Consider the following 24,531-nt stretch of genomic DNA (forward strand, 5'->3'; position numbering starts at 1 on the left):
ATGTCTAAAACTGTAGAAGGGGCAAAAAAACTTTGGATCGACCGCAGAGGTTAGTGGAACCATGGAAATAATTGGCTTGTTAAATTGATTTGACAGACATTCATTAAGCACCTACTATGCGCTTCGTATAATACATTGGTCTGGGCATTGATGTTACAAAGATAGTGAAAAACCTGGGAGGAAGGAATAAAGTTACATAAAGTACTAAAGGGCACTGATAAGGAGATGATCAATTCTGTTTGGGAGTTGTCTAGAAAAGCATCTCATATACACATGTTTTTAGAGCAACAGAATACAGTTTTGCTTTGTTATTTAAAAAAAGGAATTCGGGCTTCCCTGGTGGCGCAGTGGTTGAGAGTCCGCCTGCCGATGCAGGGGACACAGGTTTGTGCCCCGGTCCGGGAAGATCCCACATGCCGCGGAGCAGCTGGGCCTGTGAACCATGGCCGCTGAGCCTGCGCGTCCGGAGCCTGTGCTCCGCAATGGAAAAAAAAAAAAAAAAAAGGAATTCACATTCTTAGTCAACAGTGGCACTGTGTGCTCTTTTGGGTCCCAGTCTTCCCTAACCACCCTGGTTGGATGAGATCTGTTACTCCTTCAAATTCATAGTATTCTGTCTGTTTTCTTTATGTTGTACATTTGTCCGATTCTGGAAAAATGTTAAAGATCTTAATGTTCTCATTTTAGTAAATAAACCTCTTACTTTTTCTTTATCTTGTCTTTCTAATCTCATTTTCTCTCCTTTTTTCCCTTCATCATTTTATATTTTATCCAGTGTGACTTTTTATGAGCTATCTTAAACATTTTCTGAATCAAAGTGAAATATAAATAAATGACATATTTGCCTTTTTGGTAGTATATGTCATATGCCTTTTATTAAAAATGTGAGTCATGGGCTTCCCTGGTGGCGCAGTGGTTAAGAATCCGCCTGCCAATGCAGGGGACGTGGGTTCAAACCCTGGGCCGGGAAGATTCCACATGCCGCGGAGCAACTAAGCCTGTGCGCCACAACTACTGAGCCTGTGCTCTAGAGCCCACGAGCCACAACTACTGAAGCCTCGATGCCTAGAGCCCGTGCTCCGCAATAAGAGAAGCCACCGCAATGAGAAGCCTGCGCTTCGCAACCAAGAGTAGCCCCTGCTCACCACAGCCAGAGAAAGCCCATGCACGTCAATGAAGACCCAATGCAGCCAAAAGTAAATAAAATAAATAAATTTATTAAAAATAAATAAACAAATAAATAAAATGTGAGCCAGTATAGAATGAGTCAGTGATTTAAGTACTCTTAACCCCACAATACTGAGCAAAGTGCCTTGCATATAGTATATAGTACATAGAAGTAGATATGCACTTAGTGCCTTGCGTGTTTGTTGAATGAATGATTGATGTACATATGAGAAAGTCTGCTGTTTCGGGTCTCCTCAGCCCACATCTGGTTTGCCTATCTATCAGACTGCCTGCCCTGTTTGATCCAGATGAACTGGCTGAGTATATAACCAGTGTTTTGCTCAGCACACCTCCTTGTGTGTATGTATTTAAGCCTACTTCCAGACTAGATGCCAGGGAGTCAAGTGCATGGCAAAATGAAGACTGGCACTGAGGAAATTTCAAGAGAGGTAATCCAGTAATAATGGCCAGTGGTTCCTCTGAATCTTGTTCCCTCAAGTTGTTGAACTTCAGAGAGATGTAAAATTGCTTGCATTAGGGTAGATCTGTGATTTTGTTCTGATAATGGATTAAAGTGAAAAGGTCATCCATGATATTGCTGTGGATGAATGTGATACTGATCAGGGAACATGCCGATTTTTTTAAGCCTGCATGCTTCCATTAGCAACTTAAGAATAGTGAAACGCTGCTGCTTATTCTTTTTACATCAAAAATAGAGAAGTACCGGGACTTCCCTGGTGGTCCAGTGGTTAAGACTTCACACTCCCAAAGCAGGGGGCCCAGCTTTGATCTCTGGGCAGGGAACTAGATCCCACATACTGCAACTAAGAGCTGGCGCAGCCAAATAAATACTAAAAAAAAAATAAAGAGAGACAAATACCATATTTTCATCCTGTTGAATCTGCCTCTTTCTCATGCCACTGGGTTTGGGCAAGTTTATATGTAACTGATATTTTTCTGGTCGTAAAATTACAGCTATATTTATGAGAATATTTTCTAATTTCTTAGAGTTAAGCTATAATATGGATTTAGGAGGCTTACTGTTTATTGTGTTTATTGAATAAAATTTTTTCCCTTGTTTTCAACTGTGAAAACAAGTGAGTGAAAAGCCTTATTATCAAGGTGCATAGCTTTGCTGGACCTCTGGATGATGTTTAAGGGAAAATATAGTCCCTGCCCTCAAGGAGATTGTTGTCTTGTATAGTTAGAATGAACCAGGTACAAGTAGAGAACAGTCACAGTTTATCCTCAGGAGCTAGGTTGTTGAGAGGATTAGGAATGATCACTAGGAGATCAAAGTACTGGAGTCTTCTCAAAGAACCTGAACTGTGTCCTGGAAGGGTAGTTAATATTTGCGCAGGTAGAAAGTAGGGGTAAGAGGTACCTGGCAAGTGGACCTTTTAAGAAGACTGTAGTTGCTGCAAAGGCAGAAATGAAAAAGTATGTTTTGTGTGAAGTTGAGTGAAGAGTAGTAGGACGGAAACTGATTGTTTGGGGGCAGTAACTGGAGAGATTGTGTGGGGACAGGTTTCAGAGGATATTGAAAGCCAGACCCATAGTTTTGAGTTTGTGAGTAAACATGGCTCCTCATGCACTGTGAAAGGATGATTTTAGGAACTTTAGTCTGACAGTGATACTATAGGGGATAGTTTGCAGTATATATAACCATGGTCAAGATGAGGAAATTAATTAGATAATCTCAAAGGGATTTTGTGATCATTTATTGAATCCTTACCGAGCACTGTTTGCCCTAAGTGCTTTAATCATTATTTCATTTAAACCTGACAGCGACCCTGTGAGTTAGATATTATTACTCTCTTTACCTTAACCAGTGAGGAAACTGAAGCACAGCAAGGGCAAGAAACTTTCTTAAGGTCCCAAAACTAATAAGGAGTAGAGCTTCAGAAACCATGGTCTTAACCACCATGCTCTAAAATATTATGTTTTCCAGAGAAAATAAAATTAACATTCTTTTCTTCTGTGTAATTTTTTCCCCTTATTAATTCCCTATCTCCTTAACTACAAAACGATTTAGTGGCCTTAGAACAAAGGTTTGCCTTGGGGATTTCAAGTAGGTTCGCTCATTTCAAACTCTTTTCAAAACCAGTAATTACTGGCTGCTTATAAATAATACTTCGTAATTTCACTTTTTTCTTTCTAAACTGTGGTAAATCAAAACAACTTTAGACTGGACTTTAAGGAAGAAGGGAGGCTAGCAAATTTCACAAGTGTTTCTGGCTCGCTGAGTTTCTTTACCTGGGTCAGCTTATATAAACAGTAATAGTTTTTGTATTTATGTCTGTTTAAATATACCATTATACTTACTTAAATGTAAGCTGACAGAAGCTCTTTTTAAAAAAATAACACAGACACACACAAAGTTTGGGTTTCTGCAGTCAGAAGATTCATCATGGATTCCGAATTCATTTGCGGTCGTTCTAATTGATGGACATGTACTGTGTAATTTAGAAGAGGGCGTTGCTTGGCAGTTGGTGTTCTTGCTCCAGGTCCCCTTTGTCATTCGTGACAATTGGTCTCTTTGCAGCACATCTTTTTAGGACAAGGGATTGAGCTCCTGTAAAAGCATTCAGAGGTTTTCCAACTAACGATTTTTTTCCTCTTATTCTTTACTGTTTGGTTTCTTTGGCAACCTGGCCTCCCCTATCACCCTGCTGACATCTTACAGCCCCTGTTCCTCTCCCCATTCCCCTCCATTACTTGAGGGTTTTTTTCCCTTGTTGCTTTAGGTCTGCACTGGAAGAATATGCATGTTTTCTTAAATTTCCATTCCTGTATGTTTCTCAGAATATATTAGAAGGATAGAGGGAGAAAAGAAATCACTTACAGAAGCTAAGTAACCTTGTCTTTTTGGGTGTCTTTTTATGTCTGCCGTAAAAGGTTACGTTTATTCTGTTGCCTATAGTGTCTTTTTGTTGTTGTTAAACAGTAATAAAAAAAATGTTTTCCAGTTAATCCAGACATTTTATAATTAAAATATGTTAATAATGCAAGGTATTGTAGAGGGCAAAATAATCTGGAAATAGTGTGGTTACTATAGGGTTACTCTAATTTTTTTTTTTTAATTGTGTCTATGAAAAAGCATTTCTATTACTGTGGGGAGGGGAAAGGAAGTAAAGATCTAAAAATCTGTTGTTCGTATTTGGTCCTTTAGTGATAACGTTTTGAATCCCAACTCCTCATGCTGTTACCTCCCTATCCTGGACAGTGGTGGCCATTTCTGCTACCTAAAGCACAGTGAAAAGCCCTACTTCTTTAAATACAAACAAAACAATTTGTACAGTTAATATATATTAGGTGCTACATGTTTGATCCTGACTGTAGTGCTAGTTGCCATGTCATTTACTTTTACCTTTGGAAATATTTTCCTTTGGCCTCAATGTAATTTAAAAATATGCTGGAGAGCATATGGAGTGTATGTAGGTAAGAAGTAGATAAGAAAGGAAGAGATAGGAACAGAAATAGTAAGAATTACTACACAAGTGCCTTTCCCTATAGGTGCAAAATATATGAGGTTTCTGTATGTGTGTCTAAATATATGAAAAGATAAGATGACTCCCTTTCTCGGTGTGTGTAATAACTTGATGATATATGTGTATGAATGTATATGTATATGTACATAGATGTGTGTGGTATAAGTTAAGAATGAAAAACCTGGGGACTTCCCTGGTGGCGCAGTGGTTAAGAATCTGCCTGCCACTGCAGGGGACACAGGTTCATTCCCTGGTCCGGAAGATCCCACATGCTGCAGAACAACTAAGCCCGTGCGCCACAGCTACTGAGCCTGCGCTCTAGAGCCCACAAGCCACAACTGCTGAACCTGCATGCCACAACTACTGAAGTCTGTGCGCCCTAGAGCCCACACACTCTAGGGCCCACGTGGCGCAACTCCTGAGCCGGCATGCTGCAACTACTGAAGCCCGTGCTCCTAGAGCCCATGCTCTGCAACAAGAGAAGCCCTGCAGTGAGAAGCCCGTGCACCACAGCAAATAGTAGCCCCCGCTCGCCACAACTAGAGAAAGCCCGTGCACAGCAATGAAGACCCAGTGCAGCCAAAAAAAAAAAAAAATGCACACAAAACAATGTATTCAAATAAAAGTGAATCTATTAAAAAAAATAAAGCTGTGTTTTAAAAAAAAGGAATGAAAAATCTGCTGTAGAAGCAAGAAGAGGGAGGAATTAATTTTGCTTGAAGAAGTCAGGGTAGGCTACATTAAAAACATTGCCCACAGACCTGGCCTTAGGAGAGTGAATGAGAATTACTAGTTGTGTACATTAGTTAGTGCCAAAAAGTGTGGGGAGTGGGGAAAGGGGCAGTAGCTGGAGTATTGGAAGATATAATTGAAAGGTAGGTTGGAGGCAGATTGTGAAATACAATTTGACTTCATTGTTTAAGCAATAGGCAATCACCAAAATATATTTTTGGTTCAGTCTTTTAGATCAGATTCGTGTTTTGAGAGTATCTCTAATAATATAAAATAATGTGTACTTCATGACAGAAACTGTATGATAAATGATGAATTAGTAACTTAATTATTAGGATGATCAAATTATGCCTGGTTTCCCCCTTCCTTCAATTAAAAAAAAAATCTGTACTGAGGTAGTTTTATATAGTGATTGAGTTAGTATCTGATATTGAACTCCTAGTCTCCCACTTATTAGCTGTTTCTCTGACTTTGGATAAGCCTCAGTCTCGGTTTAATTCATTGGTAAAACAAGCACAGTAATGCCTACCTCAGAGCACTGTTTTGAGGATTAGATTGAATGAGGTAATATACATAAAGCCCAGTACTTCACACAGAAAACTTACCTATGTAGCGATTATTATTTTGTGATACTGCTTTCATGATAGAAGAACATTTTTGGAATGTGAGGGATTAATGGTTTGGGGAAGTGAAGCAGGAGACCTTTGGTAAGTAGATTAATTAGGAAGTAGATTAATTATTGCTTTATCCAAACAATTCTTTTAGGTGACAAGGGAATTCAGAGTAGAAGAGAAGATTTGGCAGTGGAAGAGAAAATGTGATCAGTTTAATTATGGATGGGCTGACTTTCCAGTATAATGGAGAAGATGAGGGTGATATCCAGGGGGTGATGGTTGGAAATACGAAGCCTGGAGTTACAGACATGGAAGCTATTATGGTCTGATTGGAGATATCTGAGACTGGGAGGAGTGACTGAGTAGCAGCCTAAGCAGAGAGAGCGAGCCTTAAGGAAAACTAAGGTTTAAGAATTGAGAGCCTGTCAAAGAGGTTATTCCTGTTTAACTCTAGGGATATAGTTCACTGGTCTTTTGTCCTATATTCTTTTAAAAATTTATTTATTTATTTATGGCTGCGTTGGGTCTTCGTTGCTGCGTGCAGGCTTTCTCTGGTTGCGGTGAGCGGGGGCTACTCTTCATTGTGCACGGGCTTCTCACCACGGTGGCCTCTCCCGTTGCAGAGCACGGGCTCTAGGCACGCGGGCCTCAGCAGCCATGGCACGAGGGCTTCAGCAGTTGTGGCACGTGGGTTCTCGAGTGCAGGCTCAGCAGTTGTGGCGCACGGGCCCAGTTGCTCCGCGGCATGTGGGATCCTCCTGGACCAGGGCTCGAACCCGTGTCCCCTGCATTGGCAGGCGGGTTCCCAACCACTGCGCCACCAGGGAAGCCCCTGTCCTATATTCTTGAAGAAACTGGAGAAATAATGTCTTTTAAATGTACTTTTAAATATTTATTTTAATAAAATAATCTGTACTGTTATACTAAGATATTCAAATCTGTATTCTGCAGGCCCGTAAGTTTAGACTTGTTGCTTTATTCATTAATGTATACAGGATATACCCAACTTTGGTTAGCGTTCTGACTGTTGGGGCTCATTCATAACATTTTCTCCCGTTCTCTCTCAAAGGGGGAAAATGTTCATTCTTTAATCTGGGGAAGCTCTCTGATGTTGACAGGTTTCCTCCTCCTCAAGTCTAGACACTTGGCCTCTATAGTAGCTTTGTATTCAGGAAAGTTCTCACCTCTGAATTGTAGACTTAGTGCACATTTGCTGGTACTTGGCTAGTCAAGAGCCCTACAGTGATTGGTATTAGTAAACCCCATGTTGTACTGCTTGCCAGGCAGCTCGCATAGTCGGTATGTCTGGCCATAGACTTTACATGACTGCACCGTTAAAACACAGACTGTCTTACTGCCTTCTCACAGAATATCTACAGTTTCCAATTTATTTTTTTCTGGGGGAGAGGGGAAAAAGAATCTTTTGCCCCTGTCTCCAGACTGATATTTAAACTTTGGCAGCTTTGGATCTGATGTAATAAAATATTAAAGAGACTCGGAAGTTATTAGAACAGAAGTTTCAATTGCTTATTTCCCAGTTTGCAGTAAGGTTTAACTTAGGCCCTGTGTGTATTTTTAGTTACCTTTTTGAGTTAAACTGTCAGAAACTATCTTGCTTAGGTTAAAGATTTAGTTGTTAATTGTCCCGCCTCGTTCTACTTCACGTGTCAAAATCTACACATGGGATTTTAATTTGGAAATCCACAGTAATAGGAAGTTAATTCCACAGGGTCAGGTCTAATTTTTCATTTTAATTTACTCAATCCCTTTTATGTATTTATATTTTTGGCTGCGTTGGGTCTTCGTTGCTGCGCGTGGGCTTTTCTCTGGTTGTGGCGAGCGGGGGCTACTCTTCGTTGCTGTGCGTGGGCTTCTCATTGTGGTGGCTTCTGTTGTTGCGGAGCGTGGGCTCTAGGTGCGCAGGCTTCAGTAGTTGTGGCACGCGGGCTCAGTTGTTGTGGCTCACGGGCTCTAGAGCACAGGCTCAGTAGTTGTGGCGCACCAGCTTAGTTGCTCCACGGCATGTGGTATCTTCCCGGGCCAGGGCTCGAACCCGTGTCCCCTGCATTGGCAGGAGGATTCTTAACCACTGCGCCACCAGGGAAGCCCCCCTTCTTTATCTTAGACTACTCACTGAAAATAACTTGGGTTGCCTTTAGTTTTAATGCAGAACTTTTATTAGGATTTTATGGTGCTGTATCTTTTTGGTCCTGGAGGTGTGTGTGGCGTTGTGGGTGGGGTGGGAGGCTGACCTTGTCTTCTTGATCTGTAGGGACTTAGAAAGATAGTTTCTATCGGTGTTGTTTTCAGGAAGCACAGTGGCAGAATACTGAAGTGCAAGTTTGTACAGACTTTAAAGAAGTGTAAGGTGGGCTATGAAGTTACAATGTTAAATTAGTTTCCGGTCTGCCCACATTGTTTCCAAAGTTCACTTTACATTTTAAAAGTCTTTACTGATTTTTAAAGCAAATATAGAGAATTGCATGAAAACACAGATCATCTGAGGGACATTTGAACTCGCAGAAATAATGAATGTAGAAGGAAGAGTCCTGCTGGCTAGGCGTTATAGGCTAGAAACCTGCATTTCAAGTTTAAACTGCTTGGGTAAGATGACTTATTTTCCTGGTTTATCCTTATATTTTTTACCCCTGCGTCCCTTTGCCATTATCGCCCACAACGTAGAAGAATATTCTTTTGTTTATTGTAGTTTTATTTGGAAGAGAGACTAGAGTGTGGCTTATATAGGGGCAAGAGGGAGAATTGAGGTCTTTTCAACGTTAGGCATTTCTGTCTATGGACACGGCATGTGTGCTCTTTTAGGTCCTTTACTAACGTTTTCTAGCTTTCTCCATAAAATTCTCACACATTTTTGTAATGCTTTTTCCAAGGCTTTAGATAGTTTGTGGCTATTGTGAATGTGTTCTTTTAAAAATTATCATCATCACATCTTCTTATAAATTAATGTTGGTATATTAGAAAGTTACTGAATTTTTATATGCTGGGATCTCATAATTTATTTTGTACATAGGTTTTACTTATCCCTTCAGTGCTTCAGTTTCATCATCTATGAAACAAAGGGCTTGGGTTAGAATAAGATATTTCTAGTGTTAACATTACATGGTTCTGTGTTGAGGTAATGTCCTTTGTGTTGAGGTAATGTCCTTTACATACTTCAAGAGGTGAGTGGGAGTTGTACCACCCAACTACAGGTAAGTTCTGTGACTACAGCCAAACCTAGCTTTTGTTCATATGTGTTTGCATGTGTTTAACACACTCAGTTCTCTGTATAATGATTCTTGAACATCTTGAGGTAAAGAGTGAATACTTAACATTTTAAAAATAACTCTCGGGCCTCCCTGGTGGCGCAGTGGTTAAGAGTCCGCCTGCCGATGCAGGGGACACGGGTTCGTGCCCCGGTCCGGGAAGATCCCACATGCCGCGGAGTGGCTGGACCCGTGAGCCATGGCCGCTGAGCCTGCGCATCCGGAGCCTGTGCTCTGCAATGGGAGAGGCCGCAACAGTGAGAGGCCTGCGTACCACAAAAAAAAAAAAAAAAAAAACAACTCTCAAAAGTACAGTTTCTTATTCTGGTTGAAATGGTTTACTATTATCTTTTCACCCTGCATTTTAGTTTCTTGCTGTGTTAGATTTACTGCATATTTTCTCTCCTAAAAATAGACGGTCTTTAAGTCACAGTTTTTATAAATATTTGCATCTCAAGTCAAATTTTTTCCTACAACATGGGTTTCATTTGGTGAGTTTCACTGGAGCAGGTTATGTTAAGAGAGCTTTCTACCACATGTTTATTCACTTCCATACCTCTGTCCCAAGTATCCTATGTGCCAATGTCAGAAGATTCCACTGGGAGTGTGAGTAGTATTCTTGGAGAATTATTTTAATATTTATTTCTGCTGGGTGGAGGGAAGCAGATGCTGTACTTGTTATCTCTGAGAATTCAGTCCTAACCCCCAAGTATCCCTCAACAACATGGCATCTTTTTTATCTTTTATAAAAACATAGGTTATATAAGTTATCTAGATGTTGGTCAGGAATTTGCTTGAACAAACTGAAATGGCTAAATGAACTTTCACCCTAATTTGAATAGGGGTCCAGAAAATGAATTCAGGGCAAAGGTTGGCAGAGGTCATATTGGGGTGGCCTTGAGCTAGTACCAATATGTATGTATTTAAATTGTGGTAAAATTAACACTAACATAAAACTTGTCATTTTACCTGTTTTTCAGTATACAGTTAAGTAGTGTTAAGTACATTCACATTGTTGTGTAACCAAACTCCAAAACTTTTTTCATCTTGCAAAACCGAAACTCTATGCCCATTAAAAAATACCCCATTTCCCCTTTCCCCCAGCCCCTGGCAACCACCATTCCACTTTCTGTTTCTATGAGTTTGAACCATTAGTTATTTTATGAATACTTGACCTCCTTTATGTCAGCTAAATGGATTTTGAGGATGAAGAAGAGAGTAATGGATTACTGTAAAACCAGTAGCCATTCTCCATAATCACATGAGTGCTGGTAGTTGCCAAGCCTGAAATTGGAGCAACAGCCAGTCTTCAGTAACGTGGAGTTTGGAAATTCCTGTTCCTTTTGTTGAGGAAGAGGAAGAGGATGATAGTGACTAACAGTTACTGGGCACTTATTACTTGCCTGAGGTTGGAGGAAAGACCTGCTTCTTCTAGAATGAAAAAGAAAAGGCAAATTTGGGTGCATGAAGATATCTAGAGACATGAAATTGAGGAAATTCTTCATGTCTGTTTTCTCTGTCAAGCACAAGAGTGGGTCATTTGTTGAAAGTTAGGGATTTGAGCTTGACTAGAGGGCTTGAAGAAAGTGACAAGTTTGGAATTGCTAGGAAACAGGGTAGGGACCCATCAGGAATAATAATAATAATAGTGTTGGTACTAATAACAACAATAAGAACAGCCAATATTTATTAGTTATCTGTTCTATGCCAGCTGTATCACCAGTTCTAGGTGATATATCTTTTAACCTTTATAGCAACGTTATTAAAGTAGTTGTTCTACAGATGTGAAGCTAAGTGGTAGGGTTGGGATTCCAATTTCATTCTCTTGCCTCAAGCCCAGGCTCTTCTTTCTGCACCATTAATGACATTGGGGTTCTCTACTTGATATCAAAAGCCAGAAGTTTAGAGTGTAACAAAAAAATTGTTCTTCAGAAAAAGGTGGAAGAGTGGACTGAAAAAAATGTATATATCCAAAATATAATAAATATATTGATGCTTTTTCCCCCCAAACCAGACTGATTGATGCCCTTGATGGGTTGCTTCACTAACTGAAGTGAGCTACCACAGCCCTGTAGAAACCCAGACCTGGTTATGTGACTTGACAGTTAGAGGTATCTGAAATTATAAACTCATTTTCTCCATAAAGCCTGTGTGTCTAAAATACTGAATTGAGGTTAATGCTAGTAGGTCCTTCAGTTTCTGTGCAGGAGTAAATGAGGACCTTTTTATTTGTAGTTATACTATTCATTGAATAGGCATTAGTTGCACTGATTTTTTTGGGTGTGTTAAGGGACTGCATTACAAAGTATACGTTTTTTAAACAATAATATCTTTATGCATGTACATTATTGCTCTAAATAAATGCAAAATTTATTAAAAAGATAGCCCCTTAGAAGCATATGTACAAGCTTAAGTACTCGTTTTGCTTTTATTGGATGTGTATAAAGGAACTTACAGAGTTGTAGGTGAACAAATGGAGGCCAAAAAAATTCTGATGTAAAGCAAATCAGAAAGGATTAAGTTATAACAAAACCTCTGCTGACTAGCATTTTAATGTCCAGATGGACAAGCAAGCTCTTATTAATTTACCAAGGGTAAACTCATCTGGTTTGATCAGTTAGTTAATTTCTAGGCTGTAATTAGTTTATATGAATACCCTTATTACTCAGATGGAAACACTCACTGCTGTGTTATGCTTTAGGTTTACTTTGCCTAAAACTATAGAATGTAGCTTTGCTCCCCAAATCAGTATGTCAGATTACTTACAATTCAAACTGAGCACTTACCTTTTCCAGGTTCAACCCTTTTAAACTTGGTCATACGTCATGTGCTAAATGTATCCTGTGTACTCTCTACCTTGTTAGGATGCTAACTCTTTGATTTTAATATAAGGAAAAGAGCTATCAATAAAGTATGACATGAAATTACAGTATAGATGGATTTTATCAGCTTGGTAAACACAAACTACTATACAATAGGGCTTTGTTGCAGACTCTTTTTATAAGTGGAAAACTCTTCCAAAAGACGTTTTTGAAGTTTTCTATGAAGAAAGATTGCTAGTGAATGAAAAGAACCTTTTGTAGACCTCTACTTGGGAGTCTGGTAACTGGTACTTTGGGATTCTATACACAGAGCTCCAAGGCTGGGAGAATATCTCAGAGTAAAGCTATCTAAGTTTTGCATCCAAAGCTATTAATTTCTTCAATTATGAGAAGAAACCACAGATTGTGTAATGGCCTTGGTATTTTGTTGGTACGGAGAGGATGATCTCAGAAGACTCGTAAGCCTATGTTGGGATGTGTGTGACACGTGCCTTTTCTCCGATTTTTTTTTATTTCAACAGTTGCAGACACATTTTTGAAACCGTAGATATCCTAAGTTAGCAAATCTGAATCAGTGCACAAAGCGACCATTTTTGCCAGTACCAAATGCATACTTTGCTGAGTTTTCTAATCTGGGCTCCAGAGTTTATACATAGCAAATTCTAACATTTGCCAAGTTCTGTTATGACCCAGAGGGGAGTAGAGCAAAGTGGGATGAAGAATCTGGAAAAGCAAGCTGCCTATAGGGTAAATTGCATTTTGGAATTTGCTTCCATGTGGATTTTCTCCTCATGGACCACTGTGATGTTTAGCAGGCTGAGCTGGAAAGGTCATATTGTACAAGATGAAGAACAATAAATGGTCTGTTCAGTGACTTAGTCTTAAGCCTCCTGCAGTGCTGACTAACGGCTGCAATAGCCATTTTTCCTCTGGGATAGAAGAGTTTGGCTGTCATCTTTTGGGGAGTATGGTAATTTGTAGCCATTGCTTTCAGCATGGTGGGGAGATCTGACGCGCAAAGGCTTTATTCCAGTGGCTTATAGCTCCTTTTTTTTCATGAACTGCTGTTTCTTTAGTCTTAAGAATATGTTTCAAAAAATGCATATGAATATTAAATCCAGTTAATTCATTTTCATTTTGCCAAAGAGAACTTGAATTTACCTCTTCCTATATGACATTGACCTCATCTTTTTATTTTTTTAATTTTAAGCTTAAGACATTGGCTCTAGAAATAGTTTGTTGTTTTTTCCTTTAAATCGGTACAGTTTCCTTTACCTTGGGTTGTGGTGCAGTTCTAAACCATGTTTAAAATACGTACAAGGGGGCTTCCCTGGTGGCTCAGTGGTTAAGAATCTGCCTGCCAATGCAGGGGACACGGGTTCGAGCCCTGATCTGGGAAGATCCCACATGCTGCGGAGCAACTAAGCCCATGCGCCACAACTATTGAGCCTGTGCTCTAGAGCCCGCAAGCCACAACTACTGAGCCCAACTACCACAACTACTGAAGCCTGCGCTCCTGGAGCCTGTGCTCCGCAACAAGAGAAGTCACTGCAGTGAGAAGCCCACGCGCCTCAAGGAAGAGTAGCCCCTGCTCACTGCAACTAGAGAAAGACCACGCAGCAAGGAAGACCTAACACAGCCAAAAATAAACAAATAAAATAAATAAATTAAAAAAAAAATACATACAAGGGCATAGAGCCCAATAGAGTTTAAGAGGTGTGAAGAATCTGGGGCAAAAGTTACTGTTTCTAATAAGTTTAAGTTCCCTCTGATTTGCTTTGTGGGAAGTGTATTAATTAAGGACATTTTCCAAAGCATTTCCATCCAAGTAAATATGATATTTTACATGGCTGCCTTTTAAAAACATAGATGTATTCCTGACATTATTTATCTTTTTTTAGTAAGTGAAATAGCTTAAAATGAATGGTGAGTAATTTCTTTGACAGTAATATGGTAGATTAGATGTGCAGAGAATTCCCTTCTGGTCAGAACATTTTAGAATGAAGCTGGGGAAAGGAAAAATATATGTAAAATACTGAAGCCCATGTGAGAAAAACAACTGAAGGCCTTGAAAGGACTAGAAAGCATGATTCCACAATGTAGAGTAAGTACTGATGGTGGTGTTTGTGCTGAGGGTTTCCTATGGCTTTAGAGCCAAAGGGAGGAGGGACAAGAGAAGAAAATAGTGTCCAAGCAGAGTGGGAGGTCATATTAGAAACTGCCCTATATAAAACTGGGATCCCGGAAAGGTGACTTCTCAGTGGATGAGTAGGAGAAAAAATTCCCTGCATACAGAGACTTGCATATTAATGCCTTGGGTCTGAATGGAGAAGGGGAAAAAGTCTCCCAAGAAACTGCCTAAACAGAAGCTTGCCCTCACATGGATTTGCAGCCAGGATTTTGCACTACCTGTAAGGCCTGAAAATCTCTCAGCTGCTAACTTTGTTGTTAGTAGTCCTAGTTGGTTGTGATTCCCAGAGTCTGGGAGAATCAAATTTAAATCTCTGTGGACAGACCTCAAACATTTTTATGGATAAAGTTGCAAGAAATGTGAGCTTGCACAAGAAGACAAGCAACTATGAGTGAGTCAGGTGTAGCAGATTATATTTTCCAAAGATGGCTGCCACAGTATTTCCCAGCCCATGTGCCCTTCTAGAACCTTGCTATTCTGCTATCAAGAAGTAGAGTCTGGGGCTTCCCTGGTGGCGCAGTGGTTGAGAGTCCGCCTGCTGATGCAGGGGACACGGGTTTGTGCCCCCGTCCGGGAAGATCCCACATGCCGTGGAGCGGCTAGGCCCGTGAGCCATGGCCGCTGAGCCTGCGCGTCCGGAGCCTGTGCTCCGCAAAGGGAGAGGCCACAACAGTGAGAGGCCCGCGTACCGCAGAAAAAAAAAAAGTAGAGTCTGTCTCATTCCACTGAACCTAGCCAGGGCTTTCTGACTGCTTTGACCAAAAGTCAGTCAACACAGAAGTGATATTATGTGAATTCTGAGGCTAAGCCATAGAAATGCCGCACACCTTCCTTGCTCTCTTGGGATGCTCATTATTGGAACCCATCACCATGCTGTGAAAAAGCCCATGCAGTCCATGGAGAGACCCATGTGGAGATGAACTGAGGCCTAAGCTGCCAGCTGCCAGCCAGTGCTAACCTGTTGATGCCTTGTGAGAAGCCTCTGGAAACTGGATCCTCCAACTTCCTGTCAAGCAGCCCTAGGTGATGCCACATGGAACAGAAACAAGCTGTCCTTTCTGAGCCCTGGGCAGATTGCAAATTTGTGAGCAAAATAAGTGATTGTTGTTGTTTGAATGCACAAGGTTCTGGGGAGGTTTGTTACACAGTGTTAGATAACTAAAACATCAGCGGTAATCATTAGTCTTGTAAAGACTGTAGATGTTTAAAGAAATAAAAGAGGAGATTAAAATTACGGTATGGTGAAGAGACTCAAAATTGTTGAGGAAGGTGTGAAAGAAGAGCTCAGTCTCAGCAGAACTTCTAGAAATAAGAAACAAATGACAGGGGCTTCCCTGGTGGCGCAGTGATTAAGAATCTGCCTGCCAATGCAGGGGACACGGGTTCGATCCCTGGTCCGGTAAGATCCCACATGCCGTGGAACAGCGAAGCCTGTGCGCCACAACTACTGAGCCTGCGCTCTAGAGCCTGCGAGCCACAACTGCTGAGCCCACGTGTCACAACTACTGAAGCCCGCGTGCCTATTGCCCGTGCTCCGCAACAAGAGAAGCCATCGCAATGAGAAGCCTGCGCACTGCAGCAAAGAGCAACCTCCGCTCGCTGCAACTAGAGAAGCCCACGTGTGGCAACAAAGACCCAACGCAGCCAAAAATAAATAAATAAATAAATTTAAAGAAAAAAATGACAAAACACAATGGAAAGATGGTATAGATTGGATAGAATTCAAGAGTGAAGTGGAAGATAGATCTGAAGAAAATTTCTGAAATTTAGTACAGAGAAAGAAGAGATGGGACATATGAGGTTTAATGGCACGGAGAATAAGATACCACATATGTCTGATTTAGCAGTTATCACACTTTTTGACATTAGGACTTCTTACACTCTTAAAAATTATTGAGAACCCAAAATTGCTTTCTTTCCCCACAAATCGGATTTTTTCTCTGAATCTTAAACATATTCTTGGATTGGTGGCTCATTTCCACCAGCCCGTTCAACTTTAGCATTTGTCTCATCCCCAGTGGCTTTTCCAGAACTACCACCTTCACCATGAAGCTCAAACTTAGTCCCAGTTCAAACTTAGACTTCTTCAGCATTTTTACTTTTCTCACAAAGACATCATGGAGTGGATAAATAGATTGGCAAGTCTTTTCTGTCTTTTCCAATGCTGTCTGGAATCAATTTATTGACCACTTTTCCAAGTCATTTGTCTGCATCTCTCAGGTCATGATTACTACCATCATCTTCCAAGTTTGGTGGACCTGTTGATGCTCAGTCTAAGAGGTTTTCTGCATCAGAGTGTTGTGTTTTTAAGTAAAACCAACACAGAATAGATGAAGCAAGTAACCATTGGTAGTCTTGACATCAACATGAGCTTCAATCATGGTCTGCCATTTTGACCACGGAGCACATTTTGTCATGGCTAAGATCCATTCCATGGAAATTAGTCAGGCAGTTTTTGCCTTGAACATCCTCAGTAATTAGCTTGACTTTTCAAAATGCGACTTCATCCTTCTGCAGATCAGCAAGGCTCACTTCAAAAATACTACCCTTGAAGCCATCAGATGTGATTTTCATTCCTTGAGTTCTTGTAACTAGTGGTTTTCCAGTATTTCTTATAGTGAGCATACTGGTGCTTTTATGTCATACCAATTTTTCTTAAGAAATGGATCAACCACTTTCTTCTTGACTCCCATTTTGCTGCCTTTTGTAAGGCGCTTGTTCTTTTTTATTTTTCACAGTAGGAAAAAAATCACTTATAATATGCTATTATCACCTTCGTATAGTCTAGGTAATTTGCACTAGACTAAAAGTGAGGTCTCCTAGAAGGGCGCCTGTTCTTGGCGACCGCCATGGTGCTGCTCATAGAGCCAAAAGGGCCAAGTTGCTTTTTCGTATGTGGGTTACACTTATAATTTGGAGATGTTTCTGCATATCTGTTATAGTTCAATAAAAAAAATTTACTTAAAAAAAGACACCATAAAGAGAGTGAAAAAATAAGCCACAACTTGAGAGAAGATGTACTGACAAAGTTCATCTAGAATATAAAAGAACTTTTCAAATTAAAAAAAAAGAAAATAGGAAAGTCGCGAACAAGTTTATTTCACAGAGGCTGAAATAAATGGTCCGTGAACATATGAAAAGATCCTCAACCTTTTCAGTAATCAAGGAAATACAAATTAAAACAGCGAGGAACTGTTTGCTCCCCACCACTCACCAGACTGGGAAAAATGAGAAATAACAGTTGTTGGTGATGATATGGGACAGTGGGAACAGTCCCACTGTTGAATATGACCATTTTGGAAAACAATTTGGCTTTACTTATTGGTTCCTAAATATATACCCTAGTGAAACTTTTGTATTCATGGCCCTGGAGACAAATATAAGAATATTTAAAATACTGTTCATAATAGCTAAAAATGCAAACAACCTAAATGTCCAGCAACTGTAAAGCAATAATAAAGATGGTATATTTGTAAAAGAATGACTATTTAGCATAAATATTGTGAATTAGGTACCACTGCATGCATCTTCATGGAGGAATATTATAAATACATTATAAGGATCGAAAAAGGCAGTTAACAATGATCAGTCTGATTCTCTTGATATAAAATTTAAAAACAGGCAACTCTAAATAATATGTTGTTTGGTGATACATATAGGGTAAAACTGTAAAGAAAAGCAAAGGAATGATAATATAAATTTTAGGATAGTGATTGTCTTGAAATAGGGACTAGAATAGAAAAGCACATAAGGAACTGTGGTTTGTATGTGACGTATTTCACAATAAAAATTTCTATGAGCATATTGTTAAAAAGAACCCCAGAGTGATTCTTTTTCTAAGGAAAGATTTGGTAATGCAAAATACTAGTTCTTAATTAATCTTTTGGTAGGTGTTCTTACATAGAAAATCCTCCGGTAAATATATCTTGAATTTGTTTTTCACGGTTTCTTCATGTCAACCTTGCTAAGTAGGGAGCATGACTAGGAAGAAGATGAAACAAGGAGGATTTATCCACATGTTCAAGAAGTTCAGGGGTTTGTAGCCTTAGAATGAGAAATTAGGCCTCTTATCCTACCTGTCTTAAAATTGACTTACGATTTTTAAAAACAAAAAACTGTTCTTAGTTTGTTTTTTTGGTAAGCAGCAGAGGCACTCTTTTGCCTCTACCCCTAGCCTGAGTGTGCTGTTTTTAAAAATCTCCATGCATTGACATCTCTTCCTTTTCTGAAGGAATGCTAAAGCCAATAATTACACACAGACCTGACCTACTTTGGAGGAACCAGAGGACAAAGAAACCCTCACTTTTTTTTATCCTTTTTTGGTTAAAAAGCAGAGATTTGGGGAGGTGAGGGCCAGAACTTCCTATATCTATCCTTTGAAGAGTCTAACACAGTTTGTCCTTGTTTCATATATTAGAAGTTTCCCCGTGTGTGTTGCCTGTAGACTAATGGACTTAATGCTAATGAATCCTTTGCATATCTGCTGATCTAGAAGTGGTTGGCCCTTTCGCAAGGGCACTATAGCTTTGAGAAAATAGGAGGAAAGAATTTATTGATTTTTTTTTAATTGTCTTATTTTATGTATTTGATTTTGTAAGCACCTCAGTCCTTTCTTTCTTTTTTAAAAGAAGTAGTTAGGATCTAACATACACAGTTACATTAATGAATGAATTAACTGGAATAAAAATTTGGAGTAGTCGTCCCCTTTAGTAATTGTTGTGGTTGCCTAGTAACTGTTACTCCAGTTCTTTCTTAGTTCTATTTCTCTGTTGTTATTTTACTAAGTTGGTAGGTTATTTTCATCTCGATTTTTAATATTTGCTTTATCAACTGACCTTTTTAAAAATAATTTTAAAAGTTCCCCCTAAATCACAAGCAGAAATCTTTTCGGTTTGGTTCATTAATAGTTGCTATTAATAATTAATAGTTGCTAAATAATTATAAATAGTTGTTCTGGGTTCTGGGTCCTAGGTCCTGTGTTGGGTGCTTGAGACTTTACAAAACCCATTGTTTTGTGTAATAAACACCAACCTTAAGAGAGTAAGGTGAATATCAACATCTAGAATATCAAGAACTAGGAGACAAGACAGTATATAGTATATGTAAGGACAGATCAGTGGAATAGGTTCAGGAGTCCAGAAATAAAAGCCAAATGTGGTCATTTGACTTTTGACAGAGTGCCAAGACAATTAAATGGAGAAAGAATAGTTTTTTCAACAAATGATGGTGGGACAACTGGATATCCACATGCAAAAGAGTGAAGTTGGACCCCTGCTTTACACCATACACAAAAATTAGCTGAAAATGGATCAAAGATATAAATGTAAGAACTAAAACTGTAAAACTCTTAGAAGAAAACATGGGAGTAAATCTTTGTGATCTGGAGTTAGGCAGTGGTTTCTTAGGTAGGACACCAAAAGCACAAGGGACAAAAGAAAAAAACATTAAATTGAACCACATCAAAATTAGAAACTTTTGTGCTGTACACAATACCATCAAAAAAGTGAAAGACAAATCACAGAATGAGGAGAAAGTATTTGCAAATCATATATCTGATAAGGGATTTGTATTGCGAATATATAAAGAACTCTTACAACTCAATAATAAAAAGACAACCTAATTAAAAAATGAACAGAGAAGGTATACAGCTGCCCAATAAACACTTAAAAAGATGCTCAACATTATTAGTCATTAGGAAAATGAGAATTAAAACCACAATGAAATACCACTTCATACCCTTCAGGATGGCTATAATTAAAAAAAGATGGACAATAACAAGTATTGGTGAGGATGTGGAGAAATTAGAACCTTCTCCTGCATTTCTGGTAGGAATGTAAAATAGTGTAGCCTGTTTGTCATTTCCTAGCTAGAAGAAGAATAGTGCCATTTATAGAAATTGGGAAATGAGAAATAGGGATAATGAAATTGGATTTTGTACAGTTGAATTAAAGATGTCTCTGGGACATTCAGGTGTTATGGTACCCACTGCTTAAAACTTTTTAATCATAGCTTTCAGGATAAAGTCCTCCAAATCACTTTCTTTCCTAGGGCCTATGAGACCCTCCTCAGTCTGGTCTTCCTTCTTTACCCTGTTCTAAGCACACTCGTTTTCTTTCAGTCTTTGTTTGCCATGCTACCCCAATTTTGGGACCTTTGACCATTCATCCCCCCAGTTAACGCCTGTTCATCTATCAGAGCTCAGTCAAGTATCGCTTCCTCATGGGAGTCACTGCCGACTCCCCAGTCGAGGTAGGAGCAGCACACATTTTTATTTCATGGTTTCTGTGGGTCAGGAGACCCTCTGCTCAGGGTCTCATAAAGCTGTAATCAAGGTATTGGGTGGGTTGCATTCTTATCTGGAGGCCCCAGTGGGGAAGAACCCACTCCAAAGACCATTCAGACTACTGGTAGAGTTTATTTTTTTGTGGCTTTATGACTGACTTTTTTCTGGCTGTTGGCTGGAGGCTGCCCACAGGTTCTAGAGAGGTGGCCTACAGTTCTTTGAGACCATCCACAGTTCCTTTTCTTAGGAGCTTCTCAAACATGGCCACTTGCTTCATCAGGACTTCCAGCTTGATGGAGGGGAGAGAAGAGATTACACAAAATCATGAATGAATGTATGGTGTGTGCAATCACTGGAGGTTGGTCACCTTAGGGTCTGTCTGCTACATCTTATGACTTCTGTAGAGAATATTTAATTTTGAGTAGGACTGCACCCAGTGAGTCTGTTTTGATGAAAGCTAGTCAGAGAGTACATCCCAAATATCAGCTTAACCTGGTGGAGCTGGTTGTAGTGAGAAGAACAAACCTTGTAATAATTGGCATTATGTTAAACGAAGGAAGGTAGAGGTGTTCATGAGCATACCAGCAGAAGATGAAGAAAGAAGTTGGAGGAGAGGTGAAGTACTGTGATGTATTTTCCCGGTTTCAAAATTTTGCTGACTTCTGATACTGTCATTCATTCCTTTGTTAATCAGTTTACTATGTTTATATTTAAGAACTCCTTACCGTAAAATCTAGTTTTGAGAGGCAGCAAAACATAGTGTGTAGTTAAGGGTTCAGGTTCTAGAGCTCAAATGCTTGGGTTCAAATTCTGCCTCTGCTATTTAGTACCATATAACCTGGGCAAATTACCTGGTTGGTTTGTGCGTCAGTTTTAAATGGGAATGATAGTAGTACCTACTTCACAGGGTTGTTGTGAAGATTGAGTTAATGCCTATAATTATTGTTATTTTTTTCAAGTGTGATAACTGTTCCATAGTTATGTTTTAAGATAAGAGAGTGGATCCTTTTAGAGGTACATACTGAAATATTTACAAATGAAATGATATGGCAATTGGGATTTTGGAGGAAATTGGTAGAGGTATAGATGAAACAAGATTGACCATGAGTTAAAAATTGTTGAAGCTGATTTAATTGTATTACTGTCTACTTTTATATATATTTGAAATTTTTCATAATAAAAAGTAACTGCCTTGGCATGTATTAAGTGCTTAATAAATTTAAAGCTATTTTTATTATGTTTAATATGTTGGGATTAACTTGTCTAAAACACAAAGAAAAAATATAAAACTAACTTGACACTTCAATTTTCTCATTTCTAAGATTCTTTTTATAGATGGAAACTATCAAATTTGGATAAGATTCTTAGACTTGGATTTTTGGTTTCTATATTGACATCTTCCTAATTTGTTTATAATTTATGGCTTAATTAGTTTGATTTAATTGTGGCCTGCATCACATTCCATTTAATTTAGACTACCATTGTTTGTTCTGTAAGTGGAATGGAAATTAATAATATTATTGATTATCAGTTTTCTTAGTCTTAGTGGTAGGAGATATTGATTTTACCAATAGAGAAAATATTAGCAGCAAAAATGCCAAGGCTTTCCTAGGTAGACAGTGGTGTTATGCTTCAATGTATTTAATTGCTGTTTAAGTAAGAAAGGTAACACTTGAGAGCTTACTCACTGAGGTTATCTCAAATGTGGTAAATACATCTTTCTGCTTATCATATCGTCCTATATTATATAGCACTGTAAAACTAGATGGCTTAAATATTTTAGTTGTTCAAGATTGAGAACTGTTTGGTGATTCTGATTGATTTTATGTGAATGAACCTTGGAACTTAAAAAAATAAAATAAAAATGTAAAAGAAGCAACACCAGAGTCTCTCAGAGTTCTACTTAGGAATTGGCATGGTGAGACCTTGTCTTGATAACTCTGCCTGCAAGTCAGTTACAGTCACACCTTTCATTTAGTAGATAAGGACCTTGAGGACTATAGAGGTAAGGTGATATGCCCAAGGTCACAAATGTTTCTAGATCTCAACTCACTCCAGTTCTCTTTTTGCTGTCCCAGTGATTTCTGAATTGTTCTCCAGAGCCCTAGGGTTCTGAAAAGTTTTGTCTGTCTCTGAACCTCTTACCCAGAGTTAACCAGAGTAGGTGCTTCTCCCATTCCTCATCTTATGTATTAGAGCTTCTATGAGATTTTGTTCAGAGGGAAAAAGATTCTGCTACTGTATGTGTTAGTTTTTATGTCTTTCCTACCAGAACTCTTTATTCTGTGCCATCTTCTACTCAGAAAAGTACATTTGATTTATTGGAATTTTCTTTGACTTTGTTTCAAAGAATGCAAGTATGATCTCTAAAGAAATCTGTGACCCAGAGATCTCAGGAGAATTCAAAGAGATCTTTAAATACGGAGGGATAGGGCTTCCCTGGTGGCATAGTGGTTAAGAATCTGCCTGCCAATGCAGGAGACACGACACGGGTTCGATCCCTGGCCCAGGAAGATCCCACATGCCGCGGAGCAACTAAGCCCATATGCCACAACTGCTGAGCCTGCGCTCTAGAGCCCGTGAGCCACAGTTACTGAGCCCATGTGCCACAACTACTGAAGCCACGCGCCTACAGCCTGTGCTCCACAAGAGAAGCCACTGCAGTGAGAAGCCCATGCACCACAACGAAGAGTAGCCCCCGCTCACCGCAACTAGAGAAAGCCCGCACAGCGAAGACACAACGCAGCCAAAAATAAAATAAATAAAAATAAAATAAATTTAAAAAAGAATAGGGAGGGATAATTACTTTTAGTGTGAAGTTATTATCAATTAACATTTTATTTTCTTTTCCCCCCGCTCTCTATTCTCCCTTCATTTCTCATCTCATAATTCTCGTTCCTTGTGATTTTTTGGGTGATGTTTCTCATGGTCTGTTAGTTTTCTAAAAAGATATTTATGCAAATATGTCTGTCTTAAATGAAACTATTTCTGATGTCTGGAGATTCTTTTGGGTCTCTTTGGCAGTGAATTAGGAGTCATATCCATTTGCTTAAAAGCAATACTGTCATAAGATCAAAAGAGGGCCCAGTAGACAGTGTAATAAATAGGTTGGTTTTTGCTTAAATTGTGGATGCTTTTAATGAGTTTTTAAAAAAACCCTCACTGTTATTAACTATACTTAATATTTTAGTGAATTAATACATAATTATGGTAGCTTATTTAAAAGTAAAATCCTTGCTGGTACTTCTAGTAGCTTTTTAGAATTCTAGACTTGTACTGTAATGTCAATTTAGGACTATTATAGAAAGTCAGAATTTAGGATGCATGTAATCCTGCTAAGGGAAAGGACGAACAATCTTATTAAATGTTAACTGTGATATGAAGTACATGCTTCATGTAGTTGTGTTTTTACATTTAATATGGGTACAATAATGTTAACATACATGTGATATGTATTGGGTTGGCCAAAAAGTTCATTCAGTTTTAAGTAAAAATAAAAGTAATTTCCACCAAGAACTGAATTGAACAACGTATTCACTAACTGAACAAACTTTTTGGCCAATCTAATAGCAATAATCCATATAATAATGAGCTGTACTTTGCTGAAACAGTTTTTCAGATTTTTTTCTATGGCACTGTTGTTTATCAACATTCCTCCTCCTGCCTTTAAAATAAATATCAGAAATTTGAGAATTAATTAATGTTCCAGTTAGACTATACAGGCGAGTGATTTAAGTCACTTAAACTTCACTGTTCACTTCACATGAGACACAGACATTCATTATGGAAATAAAATCTATTTGGTTTGAAAATGTGATGACTACTTAATAAAAGGAACTCATTGAAGTCGGAATAAATGCAAAAAGCCACCACACAAAAATATTCCCATTTTGGTGGAATCCCAGGGGGCATTTCCTGCCAGCACTTATGGTTTGCAGCTGGGATTAGGAAAGCCCCTCAGAAGGTGC

General features: G+C 39.0%; 1 protein-coding gene and 1 pseudogene across 6 annotated transcripts in view; one reads left to right on the forward strand and one right to left on the reverse strand.

Moving 5' to 3' along the window:
* SIK3 (SIK family kinase 3) overlaps window positions 1-24,531 on the forward strand; it is a gene marked incomplete at its 5' end in the record, with an annotated part of 247,277 nt that overhangs the window by 105,605 nt on the left and 117,141 nt on the right. The window lies entirely within an intron of this gene.
* On the reverse strand, window positions 16,228-17,149 carry LOC309826466 (small ribosomal subunit protein eS1-like; annotated as a pseudogene). Its single transcript has 2 exons — window positions 17,117-17,149; window positions 16,228-17,000 (listed from the first exon to the last, which is right to left on the reverse strand). The product of its transcript is annotated as a small ribosomal subunit protein eS1-like (transcript).

The sequence above is a fragment of the Grampus griseus genome (genome assembly GCF_964374135.1).
Source record: "Grampus griseus genome assembly, chromosome: 8".
Taxonomy (NCBI): Eukaryota; Metazoa; Chordata; class Mammalia; order Artiodactyla; family Delphinidae; genus Grampus; species Grampus griseus.